The sequence below is a fragment of the Canis lupus genome, chromosome 8 (assembly GCF_048164855.1).
Source record: "Canis lupus baileyi chromosome 8, mCanLup2.hap1, whole genome shotgun sequence".
NCBI lineage: Eukaryota > Metazoa > Chordata > Mammalia > Carnivora > Canidae > Canis > Canis lupus.
In genome coordinates this window covers 9,167,280-9,190,068 of record NC_132845.1, presented here as the reverse complement: position 1 = coordinate 9,190,068, position 22,789 = coordinate 9,167,280, and positions in this window count along the sequence as shown.

The following is a 22,789-nucleotide window of genomic DNA, read 5'->3' as shown; positions in this document are numbered from 1 at the left end:
CGATGTCATGACTCTGACTTTATCTCAGAGACTTTTACTTACCTTGTCTCTTTTCTGGAATTCACCCTTGGCCCTCCTTCCCTTCTTTTTGTCATCCTATCTCATCTATCCATCATTGTCCCTCTTGGTTGCATGCTAGGCTAGGTCCATTCTTTTTCATACTGAATTAATTAATCCTAATGCTATCATGGAAAGAGTATGAGTTCAGGTCCTGACCGTACCATTTATGATCTGTATAGTTTGGCAGACTCAGTGTCTTCATATTTATAACATAGTTTTTACCTCTAGAGATGATTAATCCTTTTCCATCTTTCTTTGCCTTAATCTATGCCCCAGTAGGCTGACATCAATGGTTGGCATCCATAGACTCCCTTGCTAGCATAGCCTAACAATAGAAGATTGGAGAGTAGGAAAAGAGAGAAGGTGGGGGTATTTCTTCCCTATTCCCCCTCCATCTGTACTAGGAGATTCAGGCAGTGGCTGAATGTTTCAGGACTTCAACTGCTGTCAGTTGCACCTTCCTTTCTGGCTCCAGCTCTCCTTGGACTCTGATGATACTCCCCTTGTCCCTTCTAGCCTCCTTGACTCGTAATCATTTGCCACTGTTGCTGGACAGCTAGCCTCCTCAGCGTCATTCATTATTTCCCTTAACCCTGTCCCCACCCTCATTAAAGTCTTTTCAGTAGAATCATCTATGTGGAATTCTATTTTCCATCAAGCCTCTCACTGATGCAGGAGTATTAAATATAATGCAAGCATATAACATAGCTATTGATAATAGATAGCTATTATCATGGAAATCTATTATATCACCTTTTCAAAGTTTTCAGTAGAGCTAAATATTTATCCAGAAGTTAGCTTTGAAACTCATTCTCTTCCCACAGATTTGAAATATACTTGGTATGTCAGAAGTATTTTGATACAACCCTAATATTTCATGGTAGTTAGCAGTTTTAATACACACTTTTAAAATGACATCTAGGCCAGTTTAATGGAACTATATATACACATCACTTTAGCATTGAAATAAATATTATTAACAAAAGCTTTTAGGATAAGAATAAAGATTAGATGTCTTTTATTCTACTGGACTATAAAAATTTGAATGGCATTTACTAGAATATTAGATGTGAAGCAAGCAAAAGTTAACACATCCTCCAAATATTTACTATGGTTTTCCAGTCGTCTGGCACCCTAAATAACACAGATTTGCAAGTCTTAAGAATGTCAGTTAGTTGAACAAGCTGTTGCATGACTTCTAGTTAATAATAATCCCACATATTCATCCAGTATTTCTAACATACAAAATTGAAAGTCACTTCTCATGTATTCTAACTTGCCATAACCCATTTTACTTTTTTCTCGCACTCTACCACTTACATGCTCCTAATCCATCCTCAGCACATATTTGTGCATGAGCATGTGTGCAAACATACACAGTGACTATTTAGAAGAGGCTACCCAACATAGAATAGTTGGATTGTAAGAATCTGTGAGCTGTTGAGTGCCAGGGCAGCTGGGTGCCTCAGTCAGTTAAGGATCTAATTCTTGATTTCAGCTCAGGTGATGATCTCAGAGTTGGGGGATCAATGGGGCCCATGCTCAGTGGGGAGTTGGCTTGAGATTTCTCTCTCTCTGCCCCTCCCCCTACTAGCACTTTCTCTCTAAAAGTAAATAAATAAATCTGTTTTTTAAAAAAGGCTATTGAGTGCCACAAGATAGTTTTTTTAAAAAAAAAAACTGCTTATATTAACTTTATAATTATACCAAGAACAATCTTTTTGAATGAACCAATGAATATGTGAATATAAAGTACCTACTGTGTTTTGGGCTCATTCAGTGCCACATGGGTGGTTTTGTTTTAGTTTCACAAAAATCTGAAGTGACAAAATTAGTCAATCTACTTCATAGATAAAGAGAGTAGCTCACAGAAGTCAATGCAATAAATGTTTGCTGCCCATTAATTTGTTCAACTTATGTGTCACAGATGAATTGAGCTCTATGCATGGATGTTCAGAACTTCTAGAAAAACATCTGTGATAAAACTGTACTTGCCTAGAGTTGATGCCATGTGGTTAAGTCTAAATTCTCCTGTTGCTGCCATTTCTCTACAAAAGGGCTACCTTTTGTCCAGTAGTCACTTCTTGACGGAATTCATTCAAGGTCATGGCTTATTATCCACAGTCTGCCTCTATTGCTGACTGTCTCCAGCTGAATTAACTCTGTGTTTGTAATTCTCTACTCCCATATATTAAGGTGAGAATAAATTATGTTTTAGGGAAATTCTAGCCAAAATATCGAAATACTTCCAAAAATATCAATTGAATGATGGTAGTCTGGCACCCTTTTAGTATAAACAGCAAGTTTATAAACAAAATAACTTTGAATTCAAGCAAAATATAGAGTTTCAGTGACTGTCAGACCTGTTTCTATGAAACATAACTTATATCCATTCATTCAGTAAATATTTATGAACTTCTAAGGGCCAAGTGTGATTCTGGATGCCAATGATACAACAGAACAAAGTTCCTGTTCTAATGGGATCTCACTTTTAGAGTCGTGAACCTATGTGGAAAAGGCAAACAAACTAATAAACAAGATGGCAGAGTAATAAGTTCCATGGGAATAATAAACAAGATATCTGATTGCATGGAGGCATGAGAATGGGTGAACAGTATTTCAGTCAGATGGATCAAGGAAGGCCTGTCTGAGAAGGAAGCATTTATTCAGAGATCTGATTAAGAAAACTGAACCAACCATAACTTACAGATCTGGGAAAGGGTCCTTCCAGCAGAGAGCCAAGCCACTGGAGCTAACAAGTCTGGCTTGTCTAAGGGACAAAAAGAAGGCCAGTAAAGCTTGACATGGTGAGCTAAGGTGAGAATATACATCAGAGGGACCTTGTTAGGATCGTAATTATCCTTTTAAAAAGAATATTTTTATATATTTTTGGTTCTGTCACCATGTTCTGGAAGTTTCAGGATATGAAGCCTAACTATCAAGCAATAGAAAGTTACCGATCTAGTTGCTCGTTGTATGTTATTCATGATACACACACTATGTAGATGCACACGCTCTATTTATATTTTTCTTGGTGAGAAAGCAACCTCCTAGTGAGATCTCATTTTTACCCAAACATAAAAGGTTGATTCATCCATTCCCTCCATTGTTTCAACTTCCTGAAGAGTAAATCTTGGTTTCCTCCAAGGAAGACACAAACCTTTGCCATGTCTCTTCCTCACGGGAAAATATCTTTTGTTACTCAAGAGATTTATACTCCCCAAGGCCATGAGAGGGTTACCAAGAGTGTCACTGGTTGGAGCCAAAATGGAGCACACTAGTGCCACCTTCCCTAGGACATCCCATTACATGCAAACACAATGCGCTTGGCATTCTTGCAGAAAAAAAAATGAAAAGCCAGTGTGTTCAAACTTCTTCCAGTGGCATTATAATGGATTGTTTCCTGAAGAAAGCATTCTCAATTTGCTCTATGAAAGCTAGAATCTTTGTTTTTTGAGCAATAAATCCCAAATACCTAAAACAATGCCTTACCACAGAATGGGTGCATAATAAATATTTGATGAATAAATGAAAATTGACAAGGTACTCTGCTACAAAGCGTTATTTATACTCAAATTAGACTAGTTATTTGTATACAAATTAGAGAGAAATTCTTATTCAAGATTTTAATATGAATTGAAAAAATGTTTATGACTGACATATCCCTGGGTCTCTGCACTGCATTTGAATTGTTAAGGTTTGCTAATCAGTCTGGGTATGACAATTCTAAAATGCCTATTTGTTTTGAACGTGCACTAAGAATAGAGAGCCATGCTGAGCTAGCAGCACTAAAGCAATTTGCAGGAAAAGAAAACTCAGTTTCTCCAGATGAATTCAGAGGAAAGTTTCTGTAAGTGTTGAAACTCAAACTTTATACTATAGTTCTTCATGCATAATGAATCATTGAAAAGCAATTTGAAGCTGGAATGGTTTGCACAAAATGATTTATCACGAGACTCAAGTTATTATCATTTGCTCTTCTTGCAAAGGATGCCTCGATGATGTTTTAACAGCCACAAGAATACAGTTGTTGATTTGTCGACAGCTCTACAATCTCCCCAACTGCTGAACAGCGCCTTCTAACAGAACCAATACAATATGGGGGTTACAGGCACAACTTTTCCAGCCATGCTACCTCCTTACCAGCCATATAAACTTGTTCGAGGCTCCACATGCCTCACTTTATTGATCTCTAAAATGTGAATAATAGTACTCATTGTTCTTACATCTTGGGAGTCTGTACCAAAATGTCATTTTATTTTTAAATCAGGACCCAATTACAGAAAACTCTCTTTTTAAATTTTGGATTAAAACAATTCATAAAATCATCTAAATGTTTTATATGCTTGAAGTAATTTCTTCTTTACTAATGAATTGAAGCTGCTTCATTTGCTGACAGTTTGTTCATAAAAAGCTTCAGTTAATCTGATTACTAATTCTGGTAAATAACCATGAAAAAACATCTTCCTGAATCTCAGTGGTTAAGCCAAGAGAAGTTTATTCTTTGTTCATTGACCAAATACCCGGTACCAGGGGGCTGGTGGGAGAGTGTCCCTCTACTGAATGGTCATGCAGGCACTAGGCTGACGAAGCCACCACCAGCTTCAACACATGGCTCCTAAGGTTGCCCTTAGTTATGCTGCATCCTCCCAGCTCTAGAGAAAGAAAGACTTACAGGAGTATGCAAGAGGTTTTAGGAGCCAGCCCTGGAAAAGTATACATAGCTTCTAGCTACCTTTTATTTATTCCATGGGCCAAAACATAGTTTTCACTCCTAACTGCAAGTGGCTGAAAAATCTAGTCTTCCCCAATGGCCTGGATGAAATGAAATAAATTTAATGAACACGTAGTATTGCTATTATCAGAGTGTCTTTCCAGGGCCCCTGTCATCCTGCTATGATGTTATGATCTATATCATGATATGACTGTGAAGAAACCTGGCTGGGAGAAATTGCTACCATCACTTTTTAAGTGACATCTCAAAATGTAAAATGCTCATGTTACTCTCACAACAGGAAGAATAAACAGTGTTTAAAATATGGTAAGTAAAATAGTAGAGGTGGAAAACAAACACAGCAAAATTCTCCAAGTGAAAATTAAAGTTTGCAAACTACTAGAAGTAGTACAATCCATGAGCTGGTACTGCAGCATTTTTGGCTGGGAAGTTTTGTCCAACATGAAAAATACGTAAGACATTTACATGAAAATAAAATGAGTTCGGGGGTCCTGGGTGGCTGTTAAGTGTTTGCCTTTGACTTGGGTCATGATCTCAGGATCCTGTGACTGAGCCCCATGGGCTCCTTCCTCAGTGCAGAGGGAGTCTGCTTCTCCCTTGCCTCTAGGTGAGCTCTCTCTCTCTCTTTCTCTCTGTACCTCAAATAAATAAATAAAATCTTAAAAAAATAAAAAAGTAAAAATGAGCCCTACGTGTATACCATCTTTGGTTTGTTTGTTTCTCCTCTTTATCTTCAATATGTAAAAAAGCAATGAAAATAGAACTTTAAATTGCATGGGTTTTTTTTTCTGGAATAGCAATGAAAAGAAGCTAAGTGATTTAAATTTGATTTTATACATTTTGTGCAGTAAGCCTCCATGTTTAAAATTGTTAAGAATTTCAAAACACTGACAGCAGAGCATAAGCCAAGCACGGAATGCCTTCGAGGACAGCCACCTGTCTGACTGCACAGATCACATACCTATTAAGCCAGCCCTGTATACATGTCTATTTTCTTACCCATACCATAGCACACCATCTTCATTACTGTAACTTTATGGTAATTATATCAGCAAGACTTGAATTCGCATCATGTGAGTCCTTCAACTTTGATCTCATTCTTCAGAACTATTTTGGCCATTCTAATTCCCTCACCTTTCCATATTATTTTATTTTATTTTATTTTATTTTATTTTATTTTATTTTATTTTATTTTTAAAGATTTTATTTATTTATTCATGAGAGACGCAGAGAGAGAGGCAGAGACACAGGCAGAGAGAGAAACAGGCTCCATGCGGGGAGCCCAATGTGGGACTCCATCCCAGGTCTCCAAGATCACATCCTGGGCTGAAGGCAGCGCTAAACCGCTGAGCCACTTGGGCTGCCCTCTATATAATTTTAAAATCAACTTGTCAATTTCTATAAAATGGCTGGTTGGGATTTTGAGTAAGGTCTCATTGAAGCTATAGATCAAATTGGGAAGACTTGACATCTTAATAATATTGTCTCTAGTCCATGGACACATGATATTTCTCCATTAATTTAAATCTTTTTTTTATTTATTTCATTAATGTCTGTGGTTTTCTGCATACAAATCATGTTCATAATTTGTTGGCTTTCTACCTAAAGGTTGCTGGTGCAATTACCAATGTTATATTCTTTTTTATTTCAAATTGTAGTTGTTCACTGGTGGTATATAGAAATATTATTGGCTTTTGTGTATAGACTTTATATTCTGTGACCCTGCTAAATTCAGTCACTGCTTCTAAGAATTTTTTGGTAAACTCTTGGGATTTTCTATATAGACATTCATGTCACCTGAAAATAAGGATAGCTTTATTTCTTCTTTTCCAATTTTCTATTTATATGTCCAATTATACTCCAGAAGCATTTAACTCTGTAGAATTTTCCCACATTATTGAAACAAAGATTGTGTCCAATATACTGTCAATTAGAATTTTAATCCATATGATTCTGTTCTTCTTAAGGAATTTAGTGATAATATTAAAGCAGATTAAACTTAATATTTGCATCTTTGCTACCCAGTTCTTAGCTCTATTTGAACATAGCACTATTCTTCTTTATAGAATTTAAACAGTAATCAGTAAATTTTATTATGTCTTTCTTCATATCCAAATTTGTATTTAATTAAATTTTTTAAATCATAAGGCTACTTTTAATCGGACATTTAAATTGTCCATATAAATATTTATTTTGCTTTAAGAAACCAGAAAGCTTCCTAATAATCAGTCATAATTTGCTGTAGGAACCTCTAGTTGTATTTTCTTTTTTTTTTTAAGGTTTTATTTATTTATTCATGAGAGACGGAGAGAGAGAGAGAGAGAGAGAGAGAGCCAGAGACAGAAGCAGGCCCCTCACAGGGAGCCTGATGTGGGATTCGATCCCAGTTCCTAGGATCACACCCTGAGCTGAAGGCAGCTGCCCAACCACTGAGCCACCCAGGCATCCCCCTAGTTGTATTTTCTAACTGAATAATCTGGAATTTTTCCACCTCTTTTTTTGTTGTTGTTATTAATATAAGCTTACATAAACCCAGTCATCCATATCTCTAGGTGAATTATCATTTTAATGGATAAATGATAACAGAGGTGATTGATTTCTTCTAGGTTGACCTGATGACCCAATTCAATAGGTAGTTGATTATCAATTTTCCCAGACTTGACCTACCTGAGCTTATTCAGAAATGAGAGCATGTTACTTAGATTTATGTAGGAATACATTAATAAGAACTTGAGATGGAACTACTTAAATGATTTGCCTCTCTTCTCTGCAAGTCTCTTTCAGTTGAACTATTCATGTAATTGAATAGAAGTGGTTATATTGGCCTAATGATCAAGAAACTGTCTCAGTTCTCCATTTCATTTGTTTCCTCAGAAAATCATCCATATTTCATTCAGCTTCCTGGGTCCTGTATTAATTTTTTATTATCATGACTACCACTGATGTTATTTTATGATATTGAAAATCCAAATTGGGTTGGTTTGTTCAGAGCATCTCTAGAAATAAATGGTTTCAGTTAGGTAGGAGGAATGTAGACTCATTTGGGGGATCAATGTCTGCTATTGTAAGTTGTTCTCAAGTGAAAAATGTGAGCCAATGCTCTAGCTGCGTAAAATAATGTAAAACAAAGGAAGATCAAGCTGTTAAACAGTATTCAGTGCATGGTATTGCATCAATACACGAAGGAAGCCTTAAGGTATAAAGAAGTCACCCTTCTGGTTGTCATAAAATCATAAATATAGTGGATATCATAAATGCACTGGAATACCCTTTATGCCCACTCTCAGCCAATGAGGAGTTGAGAGGATGAGTTCAAGTTTCATCTATATTCTAATCAATTTCCTGGCTCAGTCATTAGTTACTCAGCAGTTTCTGGACAAGCCATTTCAAATGGTATCTGTGGCTAATATTTTGTCCAATAGCTTGCCTATTTGTAAGAGATACTCTGAATTGAGGTTGCTGTTCTTTTGCTGCCAAAAATATAAACAAAGACTATAATAAAGGGAAACAAACAAGCCAAAACATGAGGAGTAATCAAACTGAATGCTTTTTGAACCTAGCAATTAATTATGAGATTCATTTCTAATATTTGGAAAAATATTTTGCAATTTTTCATTTAAATATGGTCACTCCCTCTGATCACCTCTTTTCCCCATCTGCAATTTAATGTTAATCCTTACCTCTCATTTAGGAAAAACAAAACAAAACAAATCTCTCTTAAAAATAATAGTCACCATTTTTTTCTATCCAAGTTCAAGTCCTGTTCATGATGTCCATCTTCCAGAAATCTCGATTTCTAGCCTTATTATCTTCTGTTCCAACATCGTTAAGAGTCAGATAATCTGCGTATCTTTTGTACAATATTTATAAAAGTGGAAATTTTGTTGTCATTTGTAAGATAGGATTTACCACCACATATTTGGCTTCTGATTAAAATTATCCAGAATTAAAGAGTGATTGAGGTGGGGAGGCACCTTTATATATTTCTCTTTCTTTACTCAATGCATTTTTATTGAATGAGTGAAATCTATGTTTTCAAAAAATGTTTAACTTCTGAGGAAGCTTTAGAAATCAATCTGTCTCTCCTTCCAAAAATTGGATAACCAGTAAGTGAGCTTTGTGATTTGTCTCTCCTCCCAAAAATTGGATAACAAGTTATGAGCTTCTCATCACTTCCCTTAGTAAAAGTCCTGATGATGGAACTTGAAACCCTGCAAAACCTTAGACCTTCAGAAGATAGAAAAAATCTGTGTGAGGGAGAAAACTCCACATGGTACAAGGAGTCAACAAGAAAACAGTATGGCTTCCCTGTAGTTCCAGGTGGGAAAAATAAAGGCCATCGGGAGAGTATTCCAGGGACAGCAAGTGTAGAAGTGCTTAGCATGTTCAAGGAACAAGGAGGTGGACAAGGATAGAGTGAAATGCAAGATAAGAAATAATTTCAGCCTTTGCAGGACCTCAAGGTAAGATCTTGAGAAAAAGAGAAGCTCCAGCTGCTATCTGGGGAATAGATTAGAAAGGGATAAATGTGGAGACATGGAGAACATTTGGGTGGTCTAGCATAATAATCCAGGAAAGATTAAAGGTGACACAGTGAGTTAGGCTATGTTGGTAGATTGAGTTGAGAAATGGTCACCATATGAGTTAATATATTTTAATAAGCATTTCCTTTCGAATTAATTTTAGATTAAAAATATTTTCAAAAAAAATATTTTCAGAATAGTACAGAAAATCCCCATATGTCCTTCACCTACTTTTCCCTAATATTGACATCTTATATGACCTTGGTCTATTTGTCAAAACTATGAAGGCAGTATTGGTACATTATGACTAAACTGCAGAATTTATTTGGATTTTGCTAGTTTTTCTGCTATCTTTTTTTTTTCTGTTCCAGAATCCAATCCAGGATATTGCATTACATTTAATCTTTTCTGACCTGTAACAATTCCTTAGTCTTCCCTTATTTTTCACAACCTTAATAATTTTGAGGAGCACTGGTCAGGTATTTTGTAGAAGGTTCCAAAACTTGAGTTTATCTGATGTTTTGCTCATGATTAGACTGGGGCTATGGGATGTCAGGGTAGATGCCACAGAGGGGGAGTTGGAGTGCCCTTCACATCACATCACAGCAGTGAGTGTCAGCTAACAATATTTTTGCAACTTTCCTCTCTGAAATTATGTCAAAATAAAAAGGTAAAAGAAAATAAATGCATCAAAATTTTCTTTTAACCTTATTTTACTCATATGAACTTAAATGTGTGTTCATGCTTTACATTTCTATTCTGGATACTTACTCTGTAGTCGCTAAAATATTCTGACGTATGCATAATTGTTCACAATGCACAGCTATGTCTCTGATTATTTAATGTCCTATAGGTCTAACTTAGCTGTTTTCTTACTGGTGAGTCTAGAGCCTAGATCAACATTAAGTGCTTGACACATTTTATGAGCCTTATTCTCAGTTGTATTCAAAGGCAGCATAGATCAATGACCAAGATGGGTCAGGATAGAGTTCATTTTTGGATATAGCACTGCTGTGACCTTCTGCTACGAAGCAAATTCTCCTGGGCCAAAAGGGTCATAATGGCACATATCCAGAATACTAAGTTAATGGTTCAGTTATGTATTTGAAAGCCAATAATTCCCCAGGTCTAGTAGAACAAATGAAGCACAAAACACGGGAGTACAAAGAGAGAGAAATGAAGAGAGAGAGAAGAGAGGAATGGTTAAAAGATTCATCCCTGAGTGTCAGGAAAATAATAGTGAAAATGTGAGGGCCTTGAAAAGGTAGACCCCAAGGACAAGGCTCACTTAACTGTGAGACCAGATGGCCAGAGGCAAGAGTACCACCCTTAGAGTGGAGACACCTGAGGAGGTGCTCTCCCTTACCACCTATGTGTCTGCAGGTGCTTCACTTAGATTTCACTAGATTTTTTTTTATGTGAAAAAAAAAAAAAAGTGTCCTTGGCCTCTAAGAGCAGAGTGTAAAAGTAATAGGACCTTACAGTAGAGTGCAGATGACAAAGAAGGTGTCAGGGGGGAGGAAATCCTAACTCTTAAACCCTTCTCATTCTCAGAGTACAAAATTATAGGGTTAATGAAGGTTATAGAAAGGGAGCTTATGAAGAGATTTCGCTGGAGAACTCTGCTGTGTGTCCCGTCTCTCCGAAAGGCCACACTTTCTTCTTACTTCGAGCCTAGTGACATGGTTTTGGTTATGGTCTGAAAGTTTGTACCCCTATAAAATTCATATGTTGAAGCCCTAACCCCTGACATGAGGTTATGTATCAGGAGTTGTTCCATGGTATTAGAAGGTGGGGCCTTTGGGAGGTAATTAGGTTTAGATGAAGTTATGATGGTAGAGCCCCCATGATGGGATTAGTGCCTTTACAAGAAGACACCAGGTTCACCCTCTCTCTCTCCTTCCCTCCCTCCCTCCTTTTCCTTTCTCTCTGTCCCTCTCACTCTCCCTCCTTCCATCTTCACTTCCCCCACCACCACCGCTCATGTGAGGATACATTGAAAATGGGAACCTCTGCCAGCCAGGGAGAGGGCCCCTGCCAAGAACTGAATTTGCAGGCACCCTGATCTTGGACTTCCCAGCCTCCAGGACTGTGAGAAATAAATATGTGTTGTGTAGGCCACTGAGTCTATGGTATTTTTCTATAGAATTTTTAAGCTATGACCATTTTCAGAGTCTCCTCTGGGAACTTGATTTGTTTCTCTGGCAGTTAGGAGATATAATGGAGTGATGCCTGATGTCTTAAAATTTTAAGACAGAAGGCAAGCTGACTAAAACCTGGTAGAAAATTCTAAGGAAAAGTGGTTCATGGCAATGGCTGGGAGTTGGCAGGAACAAAAGTTGCAAAAGTGTTTACGGGGACGAGATGGAGGCCCCACGACAGTGAGCCCTTGTGAAACTGTATTTAGATTCCATCCAACTGGAGGAGGAAACCTCAGAAAAAAAGAAGCCATGCTTAAATTTCAGTTTTGAAGGGCCCCGAATTGTTTCCATCAGTGCTCAATGCAGATATTTTGAGGAACAAAAGTATATAATAACATTATTTACTTTTATTATTCTGTATTGTTGTTATCTTAGGTCAGCAAACTTTGAAGTTTGAACTGCCCTCAGTTCACAGCACATTTGTCAATTGGTCTGGACGCAGTCTCTCATCTTTGATCTCCTTTATCCCCCTAACTTTACTTGTGTTCCTCTCCACCACCTCTCACACCATACACTGCAGCACATTTACCCTTGACCCTCAAAAACTGTGCTTTTGAAATGTTGTTATCTACCAGTTTGGACTTATTTAGACCTAATTAATCCCTTTGACATTGCATGGTATCTCACGACACAAACAGTTTGTCCATCCATTCCCTACTCTATTCATTAGAATAGTTGTTTCTAAGTCTTTGTTATTTCAAAAAATGCCACAGTGAACACTCCTATGTGTGCATCTTTAGGCATATGGGAAAGAATTTCTCTGGCAATGTGCCCAGCAATAGAATTTCTGGGTCTTGATAATGTGAATCTAATCTGGTTAGTTTTGTGGAACATTTTTTAAATTTCCCCCGATTTTTAAAAAATTTGGGGGCGCCCAGGTGGTTCAGTGGTTGAGCATCTGCCTTCAGCTCAGGGCATGATTCCTGGGTCCTGGGATCGAATCCTGCCTCGGGCTCCCTGCATGGAGCCTGCTTCTCCCTCTGCCTATGTCTCTGCCTCTCTGTGTCTCTCATGAATAAATAAATAAAATCTTCAAAAAATTTTTGCTTACACACTGGCAGTTTAGAGTTCTCATTTCCCCATATTGTTGTCTCTACTCGGTATTATTAACTTTTTATTTCTGTTGTTTTAGTAGGTATAGGTAAGATTCTATCTCACCATCTCTTGCAAGGAATATACAAATGTATCTTAAAAGCATTTGAAAAATCACAATTCCCAAATGACAGACGCTGGAAATAGTAGTGCCTACTATGTACCAGGCACTCTACAGTGAACTCGTCTCATCCATCATCTCACTTAAGACTTAAAAGTCCATAAAAACAGCTATCGATTTTTATCTTTTAGGTGAAGAAACAGGCTCAAATTATTAGCTAAAAAATATGACAACACAAAATAGTGAAACAGGATTCAAACGTATTTTAATTCCAAACCTCCTGCTTTATTTACAAGAGCATGTTTTTCTCCTAAATGCCTCTAAACATAAATATATAGAAAGTAGGAAAAAGGATGCAATGCATGTGACTTTTTGCTTTGTTCACTTTTATACGTTGCAAGCTCATCTACCACAAAGAAAAAAAAAGAAGAAGAAGCAGCATTCCTTGTGAGGTTACTTTAGAACTAATCTCATGCTATTTTAGACCATGAAAAACAAACACTCTGGGCTAAATCAGTTCTCTAAAACTGAAGGTACAAACAAAAGGATAGAAGGGAAAGATAGATCATCAAGAAGTGTTCATAAGAATCTGAGGAAAAAATGGGCCGTTTTCCTGGCAGCATTAACAATCCACTCTTCAGTCGTTATTCATAAAAGGATTGGTGGATTTGGGTACCACATGTTGAGAAGAGCCCTAATTTCCATTTCCCACCCAGTTATTACTCCACTCCTGGAGGTCCAGCCAAGAAGCCCCATGGGTTTAGGGCTCTTTAGATGGATACTGGGAAAGAAGTTTCCCAGATATGCTTTTCTCCCCTATATTATAAACACCAGATTGGGAGTACATGTGTGCGTTCCTATGTTCATGATAGTAACAGGCCAGAATGTTATGGTTGTTGGGGCCTGAGAAGCTAGTTCACATTCTACTTACTAGATTAAATAATGGGGAAAAAAGAAAGCAATGTGATTAACTCTTTTAAGACCTTAGAAGGCAAACTGTAGTCAATCTCTTCTGTTCACACTGGTGAAGTTCCTGGGTGTTTTGCAATCTCTTTAATATTGAGAGGAATGACTATCTCTTTTCCTGGGTGGAGGCAAGAGAGCATACGGGTGATAAAATGAGACCTGGCATCACAGTGCAGAGGGGCCCCCGCCAGTTGGAACTTCACCCCTCCTCATTGGTGAACTGAAGACAAGAACTCTCACCTCATAGGTTCACTGTGAAGATTTAATGAGATAATAGATGTAATAATTTGCTAACAGTGCCAAAACAAAGGATTACAAACCAGAGGGTTTAAACAACAGAAATTCATTGTCTCATAGTCCTGAGTCCTAAAACTCCAGAATCAGGGTTGGTTCCTTCTGAAGGCTGTGAGGGAAGGGTCTGTTCCAGGCTCTTCTCCATAGCTTTATAGGTGGCTGTCTTCTCCCTGTGTCTTCCCATCAACCTCTTTCCATAGATGTCTCTTCCTGTCCACAGGGTGTTCTTGTTAGAAGGACCCCAGTCATGTTGGGTTAGAAGACCATCCTATTCAAATATGACCTCTTCTTAACTAATTACATCTGCAATGACCCTATCTCTAAATAAGGTTACATTTTGAGATCCTGAGATTTACACTTCACCCTATGGATTTTGAGGACATAAAATTCAACTCGTAGCAATGTATATAAAAAGTGCCCGATTCATGATTTATCACCACTAAACATCAGGTACTTAAATTTTTGTATCTATCTCTAGCCAATAGGTCCTGTAAAGTGCAGGTTATAAAAGATAGCAGCATATGGATGGAACCAATGGCTTCCTCATTACTCTCCTTTGAGGTCCTCAGACATCACTTCTTCACGCTGATAGATTCTCAGTTGGCGATTCAGAAAGTAAAAACTAGAACAGTTTGAATCAAATTGTAATATTTTATCAGTTGCACTAAAGTCACGTAATAGAAAAATACAGTGGCACTGCGCTATATATCTGTGTGCTCTGGATGTGTGTGTGTGAATTCATACATATATATGTAGTGCAAAGGTGCACCCACATTATATGGACGGGCACACTAACTAGTCTGACAGGTGCAGCGTCACTTGCCCTATGCTCAAATCCTGGCTACCTGATTATTGGCTTTTCTCAGTGTCAGATTCATCATCTGTAAACTGCTCAACCATCCCTATCTCATGGGGTTGTTGTAATATTAAATGAAATAAAATATCTAAAAGCATCAGCAAAGTTCTGGTGAAGATGAAGCCACTCATTAAATGGAACCCACACTAAAATAATTATTAATATTATTCAATGGGGGCGGCCGGGTGGCTCAGTCAGTTGAACATCTGACTCTTTGATTTCAGCTCCAGTCATGATCTCAGGGTTGTGAGATCACACCCCAAGTCAGGCTCCACACGGGCGAGAAGCCTGCTTAAGATTCTCTCTCTCCCTCTCCCCCCAAATAAATAAATAAATAAATAAATAAATAAATAAATAAAATATTATTTCAGTGGGGTCACATCATTTGCACAGTTGAGATTGTACAACCTGATATTGAACTGCCTGCTTGGTAAGAAAAAAAGGGAAAAGTATATAAATAGTGATGAAGATTGCTCTGCATATTACCATTTTTATTATGCATTTCTATATTCATTATCTATGCATATTACACCATATTGTTGCATATACAAAACCTCAAATACTGTGCTTCATAGATGATATAATACTTTATCAAGTGTTTATCAAGAATAATTCTCCCTCGTTGCCACAAGTGCTAAGTTCAAAAACGAAATAGCCCTTGACGAGCCACCCTTTCATGTTGTTATCATATCAGACTCTGCACCATCATTTGCCAAGTCTCTGAGCTTTCCCCACATTTGAGAATAAATACTTCGAGAAATAAGGAACAATCATGGACTTGGTTTACATTTTGCTCATTCCTGCTTTTCACTGGAGTCTTAAATATCACAAAACTTGGTAAAAACCCTTGGATTAACATAATGCCCAGCACTGGTAAGGCACTCTCCTGCTTCAAGTCCAATTTCTCTTCGTTAGTTTGCGCTGATGGTAATTTCATCACTCTTGCTGGGGCCCAGGCTGTCCTCCCAAAAAACAGATAGGTTGAACTCTGTAATCTGTCCAATTATAGGAATCTTTCATATACTTCAATTTGATAAATTTCTGTGTTAATTTCAGAAATAGCTCCAATTCTAGCTTTCTAGACATAGGATTCTCAACCATAATTTAAGATTTAGTGAACATTTATGTTTATGAAAGCAGCTTGAGTTTATCCCAAGTGCAACAGTATCCCTGGCCTAATCTGTTAAATAATTATTATTCTTTGGTTTTTATTTATTTTATCTATGTATAAGACTGCTGGTTTGTAAATAAAAAGCACATTTCAAATGAATTTGCTCTTTATTCTTACTTATAAGATTTTCCACATTGATTTCTAAAGTTCTCAGTATAATATTTTTCACCTAGTGAGTTCCATAATGCACTGCAATGATTAATTAATACTGAAGAGGTACACACCAAGAAGATTGGGTTCATTCTCTTATTGATTAACATACTTAATTACTCTGTAAAGCACAAGCCTGCTGGAACCCTGGTATTTTTTAAATTTCTTTAAAACATCACAAGCACAGTCAATATCTCAACAATATCAACTATGATTCCAAAAGCATATATATTACTGAAGCATTTAAGAGATGAGTGGCCAATGATTTAAAATCTTTAACAAAAGATCTTCCATAAACAGGTTTTATTTAGCCAATTCCAGGATACAAGAGAGAAAAAATTTGTTTTGTTTCCCAAAAGCATTTCATAAAGTCCATTGCTTTGCAAGCTAATGATAAAAACTGTCAGACCAAAGCAGATCTTCTTCAAATATTACTTGCAGGATAAATAAGCTGTAGGAGTAGAAGAAATAAGATGGTGAGCCACACAATTCACTTTTTTTCTTTCTTCTAGCAACATGCAGTATCTGAAAATTGAACCAAGATTAAAAAAAAAGTGTTTTAAGGAAAATGAAGAGGGAGGGTAAAAAAAAAAGATATAAAAACAGAACAAGAAGGAGGCACTTTTGAGTTTCTTCTAAAGTAGGAGGGGAGTGAAGAAAGCAGAAAGACTGGGAGGTTGGAAATAGGTAATGGGCAGACCAAGGTCATCGGGGCAAGGCCCCTCCCCTGCATTCACACCGTGCAGGTCAGATAGATCAGGCCAAAACGTGCAACCTTCTCGCTGCCGCCCAGCTTTAATCCAGGAAGCTCACAAACCTGAAATTTGTCTCATCCTTGGTTTTCACTTCACTTGATATTCCATCAACCCTCTTATTTCACAGGTTTTTCCAGTATTTTTCACAAGTGTCAGGGTTTTTTTTCCCCTGAAAACTATGAATATCTTTTAAATGGTATATTTGATTACTGTGAATTTATTTTTTGGTAAATGCGTTTGTCCATATTCTTTCTAGAAAAAGAAAAAAACCTACTGGTTTATTGATACTATTTAATCTTCTGTAAGATATCTTTGCCTAGATACTTGGTGCCTCCATATCCATACAGATACTTTGTCTTATATTTTGTGGGGTGCATGGGAACAACATGATACCTAATCACATTTCCAGGAGAATTCTGGAATCTTAACTCGGAATGTCTCATTCCCCGGAGGGCTATCTTGTGTTTTAGCGTAGACACGTAACCCCTGTAGTTTCTCCCTGGCAAATTCGCATGACTGATACCACAATGCAAAATTGCTGCTATAACCTCACAGCACTCTACTAACCCCGCGTGAATGTAGTTTAGATCTTTGTTTGAAATGTGGGTTAAGTCATGTTTTGAAATGTTCTGTTATGACTCAATAAATTCACTATTCCTTCACAACTCCTCTGTGACTCTTGTACTGTGCAACAGCAGTGTGAGGTAGTGTGGAATTATTGGTGGATGCACCACAAGTGCAAAGACAAACACCACTGTCTTTCAGTCACAAAGAAGCCTACTCTGTCCAATAGCTGATTGAGATTTCCCACCAGGTAGGGAAAACTTTTCCTCATCTTCAATAGTAACTGGACAAATGACCCACTTCGGAAACTCTCAATCCCGTGGGTTTACGCATCTATGTGATCATAGATACATCTATCATTGTATCCATTCCCACTTTCTCTTTCTGCTTCAGCCTCATGGAGAAGAGTCTATGAAAGTCAGAAATGTCAATAACCATCTCTAAGAAACAGTGCAGAACTTCCTTCAAATGCCTCGGGGGATGGAATAGGTTCCAATGAGCCATTCTACTGCTCCAAGTAACTGACAGTAGCAACATGGCCAGTGATGATCAAGATGGAGACTTTATTTTGTCTGGTTTAGATTGTTTTCACACATTTCCAACATTCCATAAAATTCAATCTGCAATATTTCCAGGGGTTCATATCCTAAAAGAGAAAAACAGGCATATAAGAGAAACCAACTAGGTAGCCAAAGGAAACATATTATTCCCAAAATACATTCCCCATTTCCTTTGTCCTACTTCCTATTTTACTGGTTAAAGACACATTGAATACGCTGTGCCTTTCCACTGGGCCCTCCTTGGTCACGACTAATTCAAAGAATCTGATTTCATGGACTGATCCTACGTTTCTCACTATTAACTAATGCTTGCATTTGCTTACTTTGCTATAGGAAGAGCACTCGAAAAATCGGGGATGGCTAAGAGTTGACCATGCATAGTACAAATTTGAGGCTGGAAAACAGTGCTCTGCAGGCCAGAAGAAATTTCTTAAATCTATGTCAAACTTCTCCTTTTCGGCGAGCTTCCATTTGACGCCTTCTCAGTTCATTAATAACTGTCGCAGACATTCAACAATGAAACCACATCCAGCATTGCTTTGGGATATGAGAGCAGAAATATCTCTATTTAGGAATGAGTAAACACTGGAAAATAAAGCAGCAATGTGTTACTTCATCTCGTTCCCCAGTGACTTTGATCCTTTCTAGTTATCATCCTTTATGGTAAATACGAATGTTTAGGAGTCAGTAAAGCATCTAATTTATTATTTCAAAGATCAAGAATACATAGTAGTGGGGTGCCTGGGTGGTGCAGTGGGTTAAGCATCCAACTTTTGCGAATCTTTTTTTTTTAAAGGACACAGTGGTACTGATGATTCTTGGAATTTTTATTATTGTACAGCTTTCTGCTCTAGAATTTTCCTTATATAATTAATATCTAAGATAACTGTACTAAGAGAAAGATCACAAACTATAGCTAAGAATAGCAAGAAACTACATCCTGCTTATCAACAATTGTGCTTTCCAAAATGGTTTTAAGGGATTCCAATAAGTGTGCCATGCAAACAGTTTTTTGCCCTGGCTAATACATTTTTAAAACCATTCAAGAAATTAAATAGGCTTTTAATCCTATTGTAGATTCTGGCACACCCTGGAAAAGATTTAGAATAAGTTTCTCCAATACACTGCACCAAGGAAAACTTTGTTTAAACAGCATCAATTAACAGTTACATGCGTTATAGTTTTGAAAGGAGCTAGTACGGGAATACGGAAATCCTGAAGGTACAAAAATACCAAAGTCAAAGAGAAAACATGAACATTGCACCTTAGCCTTTCAAGTGTACCAAAAGGGTCCCAAATGTATAGTCAAGGAGTGATTCCTGTAACTCTCTCTCCTGCTGCCTGCCCCAAGTGCTGAACTAATCTATTCTTTGTGATGTTTCTCTAGACGACCTTCTTTATCTACCCCAGTGAAAGTGATACAGATAATTTTTAAAACTGAAAAAGTTTACAAACTTCTAACATCAGCTTTGCATGACACAGGTTGGTAATTCCCAGAGAGATCTCACTGGAAAGAATGACTGTCGTAGATCTTCTCTTGTCCTGCCAACCAACACTGTTATCAGTGGAATTGTCCTAACAGTTCTTTTTAGATTTTGGTGTTGGTTTTTGTTTTGTTTTGTTTTTAACAGAATCCTCTACAGCACTTAAAATTTAATAGTATGGTTTTAAAAATCTGCAAAGTGCTTTTTCTTTACTGTAAAATAATGATAAGAATACACCTCTCATGGGGTTTCTCGAGGATTCAGAAATGTGTATCAAGTACAATGACTGGAATAGAGTATATTCAAAAATGTATTTCCCACTTCTCTGTGCTGTGCACACATATGTTCCTCCTTTCCCAGCTAGTCTTTTGCAACTGGTGCAGAAATATATGGGCATAAGAAATGTCAAATGACTGTATTGCCCCTCAATTTTTTAAAGCCAATTGTCAACTGGAAATAAATATTTCTTTTAAAAAATTACATTCAGGGCAGCCCGGGTGGCTCAATGGTTTGGCGCTGCCTTCTGCCCTGGGTGTGATCCTGGAGACCTGGGATTGAGTCCCACATCGGGCTCCCTGCATGGAGCCTGCTGCTCCCTCTGCCTGTGTCTCTGCCTCTCTCTCTCTCTCTCTGTGTGTCTCTCATGAATAAATAAATAAATAAATAAATAAATAAATAAATAAATTCTTTAAAAAAATTACATTCACCCTGATTATTCATTTATTAAATATACTTGCAATCAAGATTAAAAATGGTTAGGCATAATTCTGGGGGGGGGATTTCTTTTTTTAAGGATTTATTTCTTTATCTTAGAAAGAGGGAGAGAATATGCTTGTGCTCATGTGGGCAGGGGAAGGTGCAGAGCAAGAGGGCCACAGAGAATCCTCAAGCAGACCTCCTACTGAGCGTGAAACCGGACACAGGGCTCAATCTCATGACTTGGGCTAAAACCAAGACTCAAACACTCGACTGACTGAGCCACCCAGGCACCCCAAAACAAAAAACTTAATGAGTGGTATTAAGTAGTATTAAGGTAGATATACTAAACATAAAATTGTTTTACTATTTTTTAAATTTTTTATTTTAAGTTTTTATTTTAATTCCAGTTAGTTCACATACAGTGTTATATTCGTTTCAGGTGTACAGTATTTGTTTTGTTTCTTAAATTCCACATATGAGCGAAATCATATGCTATTTGTCTTTCTCTGATGGACTTATTTCACTTAGCACATGCTCTCTAGTTCCATGCATGTCATGTCAAATGGCAAGGTTTTATTCTTTCTATGGCTGAGTAAAATTCCTTTGCATATATACACATCTTCTTTATTCATTCATCAATCAGTGGGTATGTGGGTTGCTTCCATATCTTGGCTACTGCAGGTAGTGCTGCTATAAACATAATGGTGCATGTATCCCTCTGAATTAGTGATTACTAAATCTTCTTTGGGTAAATACCCAATAGTTAAATTCCTGGATCATAGAGTAGCTCTATTTTTTAACTTTTTGAGGAACCTCCATACTAGTTCCTCAGTGGTTACACCAGTTTGTATACTTAGCAGCAATGTAATAGGGTTCCTTTTTCTCCACATCCTTACCAACACTTGTTGCTTCTTGTGTTTTTTATTTTTGGCATTCTGACAAGTTTGAGGGATATCTCATTGTGGTTTTGATTTACATCCCCCTGATGATGAGTGATGTTGAGCATCTTTTCAAGTGTCTGTTGGCCATCTGGATGTCTTCTTTGGAGAAATGTCTGCTCATGTTCCTTTAATCACTGTTAAATAACATTAGACAAATGGAATTCTTGCTAATAATTCTAATGTCCAGGATTACAAATTAGGTAATTCATTCAACTCTAATTATACATCCACATTTAAAATTTTTTCATGGCAGCCATGTAAACTAGATTTTTAAGAGACTAGTGTTTTAAGCCTCTTTATGTGCTTTTAAGCAAATAGCTTCTTCAAGTTATAGATTGTCTTTATCTAAAATAATATAATAATATAATGGAACAATAGTACCACAATAAGGATCAAATTAGGTAATTGATAGACTCCATGAATCTAAAAATTCCACTCAAGAGAATCCGGGTTTCACAACTTGACAAAGAAGCCTACTCATGGTGAAATCCAGTTAGTCTTAAGGTATACTATAGTTATTGGCAAGTAAGTACCCCTGATAATGATGGAGATTTAGAGAAGGGAGGAGAGTAGGCTGCCCAGACTCTCAAGCAAAGATCCACTACAGACAAGACAATGAAGAGCTGCTTGTCACACTAACTAGTTTGGACCTGATTTTTTAAGGCAATAAGAAAAGGAATAATTGGAAAGCAGTAGGCAAAATAGTCATAATTATTTTTTAGGAAGAAAATTTCAAATTCAATATGAAGAGACAAAGTGGTGACCCTTTGGGAAACAAAGTGGTAAAAAAGAAAACAGCTAGGCAGCTACACATCAGGAAAAAATGATAATGCTTGACTTGGAGTGGCAATTGCAATGAAGAGCAAAATCAATAAGCTTACATGTTGGGACTCAACAGCCATGTGCCATCTCTTAATCATCAGAGCAAAGAATGACTTCTATTCCATAAAGAAAATGTGTCATTTGCAAGTGAAGGTTAAACCACAAGCTTTTGCTCAGATGGTAGTAAGAGTTACAAATTTAATAATGACACTCTTACCTACTTGCAAAACTTTCTCAGCATTAGTTGAAATGTTGAATTTCAGAGGGTGGTTAGAATCTTGTAGAGAATTACTGGTAATGCTTATGAGAGTTGAAGTATTTCCAGGAGCAATGTTGCAATGTGATGGTAGAGAATCTTCTATTCTTGAGATCTGCAGAGATTTTTCTTCTGAGGCTAGAGATACTAAAATTGTCTCCCTCTTAATCCCACTCCATGATTACTCATGAAAGTTCCTAAACACATGTATAAGTGAATGGCAGCAATGCCAGCCCATGGGCTAAGTCTTGATAATGCTTCATTAGGTCAAAATGAACTGCTGCCTCCATTCTGGATTAAATCCCAATCCACAATGGGGTCCCTTCACATGTAAAGGCAAACTGGTCCAAAATACACTTATATTTTAGTTGGATGTAAGCAGTGATGGGCTTAAACCAGTAGAGGACCAACAACCTACCTTCACAGGCCTGAAGGATGGGCTAACATGGTTAGGGAATGTAGGAAATGGAAATCAGTTGAAACCTGTTTATTGTAGCCCGAAACCACAGCCACCACACAAAGCCAGATCCTCTTCACCTCAAAACCTTGGCACATGGGGTTCTTCATAGAAGATTCCTCCCAATGATTACAAGTTGCTT